Source organism: Canis lupus, chromosome X (assembly GCF_003254725.2).
Source record: "Canis lupus dingo isolate Sandy chromosome X, ASM325472v2, whole genome shotgun sequence".
Taxonomy (NCBI): domain Eukaryota; kingdom Metazoa; phylum Chordata; class Mammalia; order Carnivora; family Canidae; genus Canis; species Canis lupus.
The window spans coordinates 121,364,933-121,376,068 of record NC_064281.1 but is presented as its reverse complement, the minus strand read 5'-3'; positions in this window follow the sequence as shown (position 1 = coordinate 121,376,068).

Sequence of the window (11,136 nt, the reverse complement as noted above, 5' to 3'; positions counted from 1 at the left end):
TTGCTGCTTATGTCAGAGTTTAAACATTTGTGCAGAAAGCCACGTTTGAAAGAAAGCATGTGATTGGCTTTTAGCAGGATATTTCTAGAGAGATCAGAGGATGACTTGCATTTGGGAAGCCCAATCTTAACCATCTGGCTGCTTGCAAGGAGAGAGAACTACACAAGATCCAGATGAGGGCACTGAAGCTCAGAGTATTGAGGTCATTTGCCCATGGCCACTCTGCTCAGGAGTGGGTGAGCCTTGAGAGCAATCCAAGGTACCCAGGGCCCTTCAGAAAAATATCTCTGCTGGGTCCCAGTAACTTTCCCCAGGAGACTCAGCTGCCTGACTCTGAAAGTCCTACAAGGGACAGTACACACACATGGATGCATACCTCTGTGTTTGTGTGTGTGGGTTACAAGAGACTTCATATTTTACAGATTCTACTCCCTCTGTCAGACTGAAGGTCAAAGTTTATCCTGAGAGCAACCTTTCTGAAGGTGCAGGGCAGGAACGGCAGGGACAACCTTTGAAATATACACAGGTCCAGGCTCTATCGTCAGAGCTCCAAAGTCTTTGAGATGAGGTCTGACTATTCACATTTTTAACAAATGTCCTGAGACTCAGATGTACTCCAAAGATTGAGGACTGTGGCTCCTGAGTAAGGCATCGGGGTGGGGTAGGGAGTTTCAGGAGAGTAATGCAGGGGTGGGGCTGGAGCAGCTGTAGGGCCTGGAACCTTCATCAATCCGGTTTGTCAGCCTTGGGTCTTGGGGCATGAAGGTGTCAAGGATACCAAGGATATGAAGGTAATTGAAGGATGTTACTTGAAATGCAGTTCATTTAGAAAGTTTGACTATTGGTGTGTTATTGTTCTCAAATTGAATTTCATTAATCATTTACATCATTTCATTATAATTTACATTAATATGAGTTGATCCTGCAAGACTTGGTTTGCAATTGCAGGATAATCTAGAAGTTTCAAACAAACTACAAATTCATAGGGAAAAATGTAATACAGAAAGGTCCAAGTAGTCCTATAACCTTTTAAAAATTGAATAAGCAATTAAAAGTCTTCTATCCCATAATGGTTGATGTTACATGCCAACCTGACTAGGCTACCTTCCCCAGTTACTCAATCAAACACTCTTCTAGGTGTTGCTGTGAAGGCATTTTATTGATGTGATTAAAGCCATAATCAATTGACTTTAGGGAGATTACATTGGATAATCTGGGTGGGCCTGATTGAATCCATTAAAGGTCTTAAGAGCAGAGCTGGAACTCTCTGGCAGGAGCTGAAGCTGCCATTTCCAGGAGGCCTGCCCTTCTTCACAGCCTGTCCTATGGATTTCAGGCTTCCTACTCAGCCCCTGCCATGATGTAAACCAATTCCTGCTAATAAATCTCTTATATAGCTAGTACTGATTCTGTTTCTTTGGTTGAACCCTGACTGATACACTTCCCCTCAAATTTTTTATGTAGTATTTTCCATATTAAAATATTCAAAATATTTTCAACTTTCCATTATGATTTTTGACCTACAGTTATTTAGAAGTATATTGCTTAATTTCCAAATATGCCAAGATTTTCCAGCTATGTTTTTATTATCAATGTGTACCTAATTTGTATTGTTATCAGAGGGCACATTCTATATGGTTTCAATCCTGTTCTCTGTAAGTATCTTTTGTTTTTCATTCATTTCCTTAAACATAGTAAATGTAATTCTTTTATAGTATGTGTCTGATAAGGAATGGTGTCACAGGTGAGCCAGGGAAAGTGACTGACAGCTGAACTGTGGAGCTAGCATCTCCCTGTGGAGCTAGGACATGTTACTGGGGGATCAGTATTCCCCACCCATCAGTTATTTACATGCTATCTTCACTAATTTTTGCCATACCGAAGTACCACATAATTATGGACTTAAAATGTGTTATTTCAATTCACTAAGTCGTTAAAACTCATATATATTTACATAAAAGGCAAACTTTACATTGCTATTGCAAATAGAAAATTAGTCATTTGTCATAAATAGAAGGTAAACCACAAAAAGAAACATTACAATAAAAAGAGAAAAATATGACACATCATCTAAAATACTGTGGTTTTGTGAATGCTTTAAGGCTAAGGCCTGCCCTCTTGCTGTGAAAATGGAAGATTTACCAAGTATTAGAGGACTTAATGAAATGCTAGCACCACAGGAGAAGGATGGACTTTCTCTCTTTTTTTTTTTTTAAGGATGGACTTTCCAATAAACTTTATAATACGATATTAAAAGCACTTTTCTTGTCATTTTGCAATCATCATTGCAAAATTCATCAATGGATGCTGAATATAAGAGGAGAAGGCAGATTTTGTTTAAATTATTTTCATGAGGGTAAATGTAACCATACAGGGGAGAACTTGGCTATCACTTTGACTGGATGATCAAAATGAACATCATCTAGATGATACTCTTACAAGGACACAGCATCACTTCATTGTATACTTGTTTTTTTTGTTTGTTTGTTTGCTTGTTTTTGTTTTATTTTTTTTTATTGGAGTTCAATTTGCCAACATATAGCATAACACCCAGTGCTCATCCCGCCAAGTGCCCCCCTCAGTGCCCATCACCCAGTCATCCCACTCCCCACCCACCTCCCCTTCCACTACCCCTTGTTCATTTCCCATAGTTAGGTGTCTCTCATGTTTTGTCACCCTCACTGATATTTTCACTCATATTCTCTCCTTTCCCTTTATTCTCATTGGGTACTTGTGTGGAAAAAAATGTCCAGGGATCTTGTTGCATATCATACAAAAAATTAGTTCCAGGCAGATGGCAGATTGAAATATGACAGGTAAAACAACAAGTATTTTATGTATGTATGTATGTATGTATGTATGTATGTATGTAGGCTCCATGCCCAGCAGGCAGCCCAATGTGGGGCTTGAACTTATCATGACCTGAGCTGATATCAAGTGTCAGATGCTCAATCTCAACCAACTGAGCCACCCAGGCACCCCAAACAACGAATCCTTTAAAAGTAAAACAGGAGATGGGTGGGGAGATGGGGTAATTGGGTGATGGGCATTAAGGAGGGTACTTGAAGTGATGAGCATTTAGATGTTGTATGCAACTGATGAATCACTGAATTCTACCTCTGAAACTAAAAAAAACAAAGATGTTAGTATAAAGATGGTTTCAAGAAAGAAAGAAAGAAAAAGAAAGGAAGGAAGGAAGGAAGGAAGGAAGGAAGGAAGGAAGGAAGGAAGGAAGGAAGGAAGAAAGAAAAAAAAGAAAGAAAGAAAGAAAGAAAGAAAGAAAGAAAGAAAGAGAAAGAAAGAAAGAGGGACGCCTGGGTGGCTCAGTGGTTGAGTGTCTGCCTTTGGCCCAGGGCGTGATCCTGGAGTCCCGAGATCGAGTCCGGCATCAGATTCCCTGTATGGAGCCTGCTTCTCCCTCTGCCTGTGTTTCTGCCTCTCTCTCTGTGTGTCTCTCATGAATAAATAAATAAAATTTTTAAAAAATAAATTTTTAAAAATTAAAAAAAAAGAAAGAAGAAAAGACAGGAGAATGTCTTTGTGAACTTGGAGTGGTCAAAGATTTCTTGACCATGACACAAAAAGTGATAAATATAAAATAAAAACGTGATAAACTGAATTACATGCAAATGAAGAACTTCTGTTCTTCAAAACACATTGTTCAAATGCAAGGCCACCACAAATATGAGAGGAAATCTTCAAAATACAGAGATCCAACAGAACATTCATCCGGAATACATCAAACAATCAGACAAATAAACAACTATTATAAATCAACACTAAGGGTAGGCAAGCCAGTAGGAAAGCAGATAAAGGATCTGAACAGGTGCTCAGTCTCAATAGTTCTCGGGGAAAATGCATATTAAAGGTATAAGACCTGGGCAGCCTGGGTGGCTCAGGGGTTTAGCGCTGCCTTCAGCCCAGGGCATGATCCTGGAGACCCGGGATCGAGTCCCACATCGGGCTCCCTGTGTGGAGCCTGCTTCTCCCTCTGCCTGTCTCTCATGAATAAATAAATAAAATCTTTTAAAAAAAAGGTATAAGACCTAACATTGAAAAGACAAAGAATATCAAGCATTGGTGAAGCCATGGGGGCAACTAGAGCACTTATACATTGCCAGGGAGACGGTAAGTTGGTACAACCACTCTGGAAGATTGTTGGTACTTATCTATTAAAGCTAAATATATGTGTTCTCAGAACTGGCAATCCCAGTTACAGGTATTATTAGGAGTTGAACCGTGTCCGTCCAAAATTCATAGTGAAGTTTTTTCCTCTGCCCTGTACCTCACAATGTGAGTGTACTTGGAGCTAGGGTCTTTATAGACATAATCAAGTAAAAATGCAGTCATTAGAGTGGGCCCGAGGCCAATATGATTTTTTCTAAGACATTAGGATACAGACTCGCAGGGGAGAAGATCATGTGAGGCCACAGAGAGAAGAGAACTGTCTACAAGCCAAGGGGAGAGGCCGCAGAAGAAACCAAACCTGCCGATATCTTGATCTTGGACTTCTAGTTTCCAGAACTGTGAGAAACTAAATTTCTGTTGTTTAAGCCACCCGGTCGATGGTACTTTGTCATGGTAGCCCAAGCAAGCTAAAATGGATACACTCAACACGATTGCATATATATATTTGACAAAAGGCATACACAGGAAACAGCCACAGCAGCATTATTTGTAATAGCCAAAAGCAACCCCAATGCCCACTGTAGTAGAAAGAACAAGTCATGGTATCATGGAGAATGGACTACAACCACAAAGAGCAGTGGAGAATGGACTACAACCGCAAACATATGAATGCGGAGGGAGAGAAGCCAGATGTGTAAGGGCACATATAGTGTGGTTCCATTTACATAAAAATGGGCAAATCTAATCCCTGCTGCAACTGTGTATGAGAGTGGTTACCCATGGAGAGGTAGTAGTAGGGGGTGCCCAGAGAGGGGGCTTCTGGGGAGTTAGTCATATTATGTTTCTTGATCTGGGTGCTTTTACACAGGTGCATTCTCTTTTTGATTGGTGTTCAAAAAGATATCTTTTGTATGACATGCATATTCTTTTTAGTGTCTATTTTGCTTCACTAAAAAGTTTAAGAATATTTGCTTCACTAAAAAGTTTAATAATATAACAGCACCAGACTTGGAGGGTTTCCTTCCCCCATAATCTGTAGCATTGGAAAAGAATGAAGCAGGAATAGTCTTTCTTTATTTGTTGTAAGTACCATTGATGAGGCTCCAGCCTACCTGCTGGGGACACACAGAGTGAGAGCAATTGGCAGCCTTCGCCTGGTGCTCAGTGGGAGATGGCAAGAGCAGATTACCTGTTCATGCAGCCCCTGCTGTCCCCTGGAGGACAAAGGGATCCCCAAAAGAGTCAGGGAGACCTGGGACGAGGCTGTTGACATCATCCAGGTTAATCAGTGGCACGGTTGAAGGCAGGACTCCAACTTGGTCCCCTGATTCTGGACACCACAGCATACCCACTATCTATCCATGGGGGACCCGCCCCAGCCCTGCCTGTCCCCACCATGCCTTGCAGACCTTGGTCTGGAACTCTCCCCAACTGTGACTTGGAATAGGCTCCTGTTTCCAGGCCTTGCAAATAGCTACTTGCCCAACTCAAGTACTTCTCATCTGCTGGGGTCCTGAACATAAAGGGTAAGGGGATTGTTCTCCTTAGTTCTACAAGGAAAGGGGTACACAAGCCCCGAGGATCAAAGAGCGAGCCCCACAGGGCTATTTTGTGGAGTATTTGAAGATACATCTGAGTTTTTGTAGGCTTTTGTTTAGAACTTCCATTAAGAGCATTTCAGTTATGTGGGACAGGGGTGTGTAGTTCAGATACAGACACATACACACATAATCACAGAAGCCATCTGTGTCACACGTACTTGATGGGCCAAGAGTGCCTATAGCTGCTCATTTCCTGAAGGCCATGGAGCTGAGGAGGGTAGAGAAGGCCCTCCCTGATCCGTGTTCCATGGGACAGTTGCAGAAGGCATAACATGTTACCACAAGACGAGGCTCAGAGCCCAGCAGTCACCAGACTGCCTGTGGCTAGATCTGGGCACAGAATGGAAATGATGTCACTAGAGCTTCACATTATTTCATCCAATTAACTGAGACTTAATTAGTATGTGCAAAGTGCTTTGAAGCTGAGGAGAGCTGTTTATTTGGGATTGGGGTGAAAGCGGCAAGCTCACAGCAGCAGTACAAGGAGCACGGACCTTCGAATGGAAAGACTGGCAAGGCTTCTGCTTCTCTCTTGCTGGCAGGAGCTAGGGGACCCTCCTACACAGTGTCCCCGGGCTGCCACAGTCAAGTGCCACACGCTGGTGGCGGTGGCGGGGCTAAGACAACAGACATTTATCCTCTCACAGCTCTGGAGGCCGGAAGTCTGAAATCAAGGTGCAGGCGGGGCAGTGCTCCCTCCAAGGGCAGAGCCTTCCTAAGGCTTCCAGCTTCCGGCTTCCGGCTTCCAGCTTCCGGTGCTGCCCCAGGCACTCACTCCTTGGCTCTCAGTCCCATCACTGCAGTCTCCACCTCTGTGGTCCCCAAAGCTGTCTTCCCTGTGGCTGCGTCTCTATTTCCTCTTCTCATAAGGGCTCCATCATATTGCTTTAGCACCCACCTAAGTTACCTCATATTCATGCACGTGATAAAATCCCATTTGAGAAGAGTAGCACACCTAGAATCTTTGGTTCTCTCAGCCACTCCTAGGTTCTTGTGCTGAGGAAAGTGCTCGAAGGAGGGAAATTCGCAGGCATGAGGGCACTCACTGGCCACTAGAGATCCGATGGGCACTGTTATGGGTGGCATGATGTCTCCCCAAAAGATATGCTGACAGAGTGGGGACAGGTGGGCTCCAGGGAGCCAGTGCCTGTGCTGGCACTGCAGGGGTCACAAGGAAGTCCCCAGCAGGCACTGCCTTGGTGGACCCCTCAGTGTGGAGGAAGGCAGGTACAAGAACCAGGAATCTTATGCTAGTGTCATTGGTGGAAGCAGCCCCGGGCAGGCACCAGTGAGAGCCTGGGAGAGAGCATACCATGAGCTTCACCTGGCCTGGCTGCCAGCCCAGTAGAGGCTTGTAGGAGTCAGCCAAGCAAAGAGGCCAGGAGGCATTCCAGGGAGAGGCTCTCACACGCTGCCATTAGCAATGGGCTTCCCGGCCCAGTGGGAGTTCCTTTCAAGCTCCTGAGCAGACTGCCTTTGGAGCCCCTGGCCCTTTGACATGTGGGCCACAGATGTCAAAGGTTATCTTGGACCCCTTCACATGGAAAGCAGCTTCTTAGTCTTCAGTAGTCTGGCCAGAACTGACTTTGGAGAAGGGGGCAATCAGATAATCAGCCGTGAGCAGGTTGAGGACCTGAGGACCCTTGGTTCTGCAGTAGCATGGCATGCCCACTGCTGTACAGCCTAGTGACTTGGGGCCTTGCATGTAGCCTCTGCCTCCCTTGCAGGGCCTCATCTCTGCAGGCTTGGCCTCAGCACCACCTAGGCCCATGCAGGAAGTCCCTTTGGCTGGCTGTGGCTAGAGGCCTCTGAATGGCCTTAGCTTAGCTTCTGAGCTTCACTTCCCTAAACACTAATCCCAGCCCCAAAGATGGCACACAGCCTACTTCCTCTCCTGCCAGGACATGAGACCCACCCAGTTCCAGGATCAGAGGCCCCAGTCCCAGACCTGCAGGCAGTGCTGGGTCCTAACGCTTGCTCACCTGGGCCACTGGATTCTCGGGCCTTTCTAAACCCGCCCTGTAGATCCACCCACATTTCTCAGCACCTTCTGAGCCAGCACCATCCTATTAGTGACCTCTGTACAGGTTTCACAATCATCGGTGGGTGCCAAACTAGCCCAATGAATTATGTGAATGGTATCTGGCAGACAGGGCTACAAGGATCTAGCAGTTTGCTGGAAGCCCCGGGCCTGTGTCTCCCTGCCAGTTTGGTGAGGGGATACCCCTCCCTAGATTCACAGCTGTTGAGCCTGTTGGGACTTGCCTGTCCTTTGGTTCCCTCCCAGCTGGAGGCCTGCCTTGTACCCAGGCCTCAGGACCTTCCATGTAGGCCTCAGACAGGGCTATATCTGGACAATGTCTTAGTCAACTCCTGAACTTGCACTTGGATTTGGATAGAACCTCATACTTGTCTGCTTTTGCTAGGCCAACCTTGGAGGACCAGGAAACTCCTACCCTGCTGAAAAGCCCAGAGGGGTGCTTTTCTAGATCTCATGTACCTTGTTAGCCACTGTGGTAGACTGAAGAGTTGCTCCCCAAGATGCCCACCTCTTGAGCTGTGTTGATGGAAGTGGAGGTTGGAATGATGTACTCTGAAGACGGAGGTGGGGCCACAAGCCTCCCTCTGCCCCCCGTCCCCGCGCTCTTCCCACCATCCAAACACACATGCCACCACGTCTCTCTTCAGATGGCAATCGAGTCCAAGCTCTGTGACCCACATTGGACTTGCCCTGTTTGATTGATTCATTTATTTTTTGAGAGTAGCCAACCTCATGGGTGTGAGGTAATTTCTTATTGTGGTTTTGATGTCAATTTCCCCGATGATGAGTGATGCTGAGCATCCTTTCCTGTCCCTGTTGGCCTAGCAGTCACTCTTTAGCAGAGGTTGGCAAACTTTTTCTGCAAGGCGGAGGGTAGGAACTATTTTAGACTCTGTGGGTTACATGATCTGTCATACGTGGTCAACTCTGCAATAGTAGCATGGATGCAGCCATAGATGCTATGCAAACCAATGGACGTGGCTGTGTGTCAGTCACATTTTACTGACCAAAGCACAGGCAAACAGGATTTGATCCCAAGTTCACACATTGTGGACCTTTGCTCTTAAGGCAAAGACCACTTGGGTTATTACTTTCTCTGTGGGACTCTCGGAAGGGGAAGTGCTCTGTCTCAGACACTTCTGCATCCCTCTGGACTTAGCAGGTGCTCAGTTCATATTTTCTGAATTAATGGTCCTCACAGAGAACAAAGCCAGTGGTGTGTGTGTGTGTGTCTCCTAGTACCTACCAGAGAAGGTGTCTCACAAGAGTTGCAGTACAGAGCAAAGGCTGGGAAGCTTTCACATTCTTCCCTCCTTTTTTCTCCTACCCAGGTCACTCAGGGAAGTTTTCTGGGCCGAAGGGGCTAATAATGCAAACACATCTCCTGTGGCTGAGTGGGTGAAAGAAAGACCGGGCTAAGGGAAGGCTCTAATTGGGTCCACTATCATTTGGAGTCTTCCATAATTGATGCTGAGGAGAAGAGGTGTATGCTGTTGATGGAAAGTTCTAGTGTCTCTCCACATGCCTCTGTTTGTCTCACTTCCTAGCTCTTATTTGTGCCCTTTCACCCCTTGAGGTTGCAAAGCCTCAGATCAGGGCACCTTTGCCGTGTTAGCTGCCTGAATCTAGATGGGTAATGTGGGGTGTACTGGCCTAGGGGATCGGGGGCTTGTGGTTTAGCCCGGGCTCTGCTAATTGCCTGAGTGCCCTTGGCGCCATGGTGGCTTCTCTCTGGGGCTCCCCCAGCTGGTCAATGTGGGTGTTAGTAGCTTTGTCCTCTTCATGCCCTTTCATTCTGGTCACACTTATTGGGCAGAGAAACAAATCAAAAGCCTTTGGCCCTCAGGAATGTAGTAGCTTGTTGGAAAACTGGACAGCTAAGCCAATGACTGATGGCAATGCAGGCTGGGCTCTGTAGGAAGCCAGAAGAGAGAGATGGAGGGAGGCGGTGGGGGGGAAGCTGTGAGGAGTAAATGAAGTTGGGGATGAGGTTTGAAAGAAAAGGAGCTGCCGGCCCAGCAGGACCAGATACCCTGAGGTGAGCTGTGCAGATGCGAATGCAGCTAAGGAGCCATGAGGAACTTAGCTGATGCTAATGAAGCCTGGGATCCCCACTCTGGCCCTTCCCCCTCAGCTTGTTTCTGTTGGACCCTTCCTCCAAAGCAGGCTTCCCTACAGCTGCTGGCACCCACCCCACCCGCTTGCATTTTGTATTGGGCCGCAGTCATCTGTGAGAAGCTAATCACAGCTCTGTGCCCTCTCCCAAAAAAAGACACACACACTCACGGATGCCCCCAAGGCAGTGTCCAATTCATGAGGTTCACAGACCTGCCAATTTCATGTCTGAAAGCCAGCCCTGGAACCTCTGCTCCAGCCAGTGTCATTGTTGCTGCTGTTACTCTAGGATTTCAGGCCAGGCAGGCGGTTACCCACATTTCTTGAGCACCCACTCTGCAGGGACATTGGTTGGCTCTACCCTCAGGGAGCTCCTGGCCTGGTGGGGGTGGATGCACTGAGGGAACACACTAAACAAAGCAAAGATTGAGAACTATAGGCTGGGAGCCCAGAGCAAGTAGATGATTTCCAATTGGGAAGATCAGACTAGGCTTTTGTGGGGAAAGGGATCTGGCCATTCTGGATGTGGGGACATAACAGGGAGAGGACACGGAGGGCAGCCAGGGCAACCTGAGTAAGGGGATGTCTGACAGGGCATGAGCAGTTTGGCTGGTGCACAAGAAGTGAAGCCTAGTGGAAGAAGCTGGAAAGGTGGACTGAGAACAGGTCATGATAAACTGGCTGCAGAAGATGTTTAAGAGAAAGTTGGGGCCCACTGAAGTGTTTTTGACAGAGGAGGGACCGATCTAGGTCTCTTTTAGGAAGGACAACCTGGAGATACATACAAGCTGGATCAGGGGAGGCAGACAGATCAGCTTGGCTGCTTCGGTACACCTGGCCCAGGTGCAGTTAGGGCCAGGGGGCGAACTAGGTCAGTATCAACGCGGAAGGAAGAGGGACTGAAGTGAGAGACTCAACGAACATGCAGAACTGGACATGGACTTGCAGCTGTCCTCAGCTGGCAGAGAACTGCCTTCCTTCCAGCCTGATGCTACAGATGGATGTGCCATGGGGAGGTGCAGGCTGAAGTCAGTTCTCCGGGATGTCATTTTAGGGAAGTGTGTTGCAAGGTTATCAGCCATCAGAAAAGGGAGGGGTTGCCATGGCCTGGGGACTTAGGCTGGTGAGCAGGACAAGTTCAGCCTTGCCATGGCTGAGGCAAGGTTCCAGCTGGACTTGGTGACCTGGCGGGAGTCTGCTTCGGTGGTTTGGAACCACGGGTGGGACCTGTAAACAGACTGGCAGGGCCAC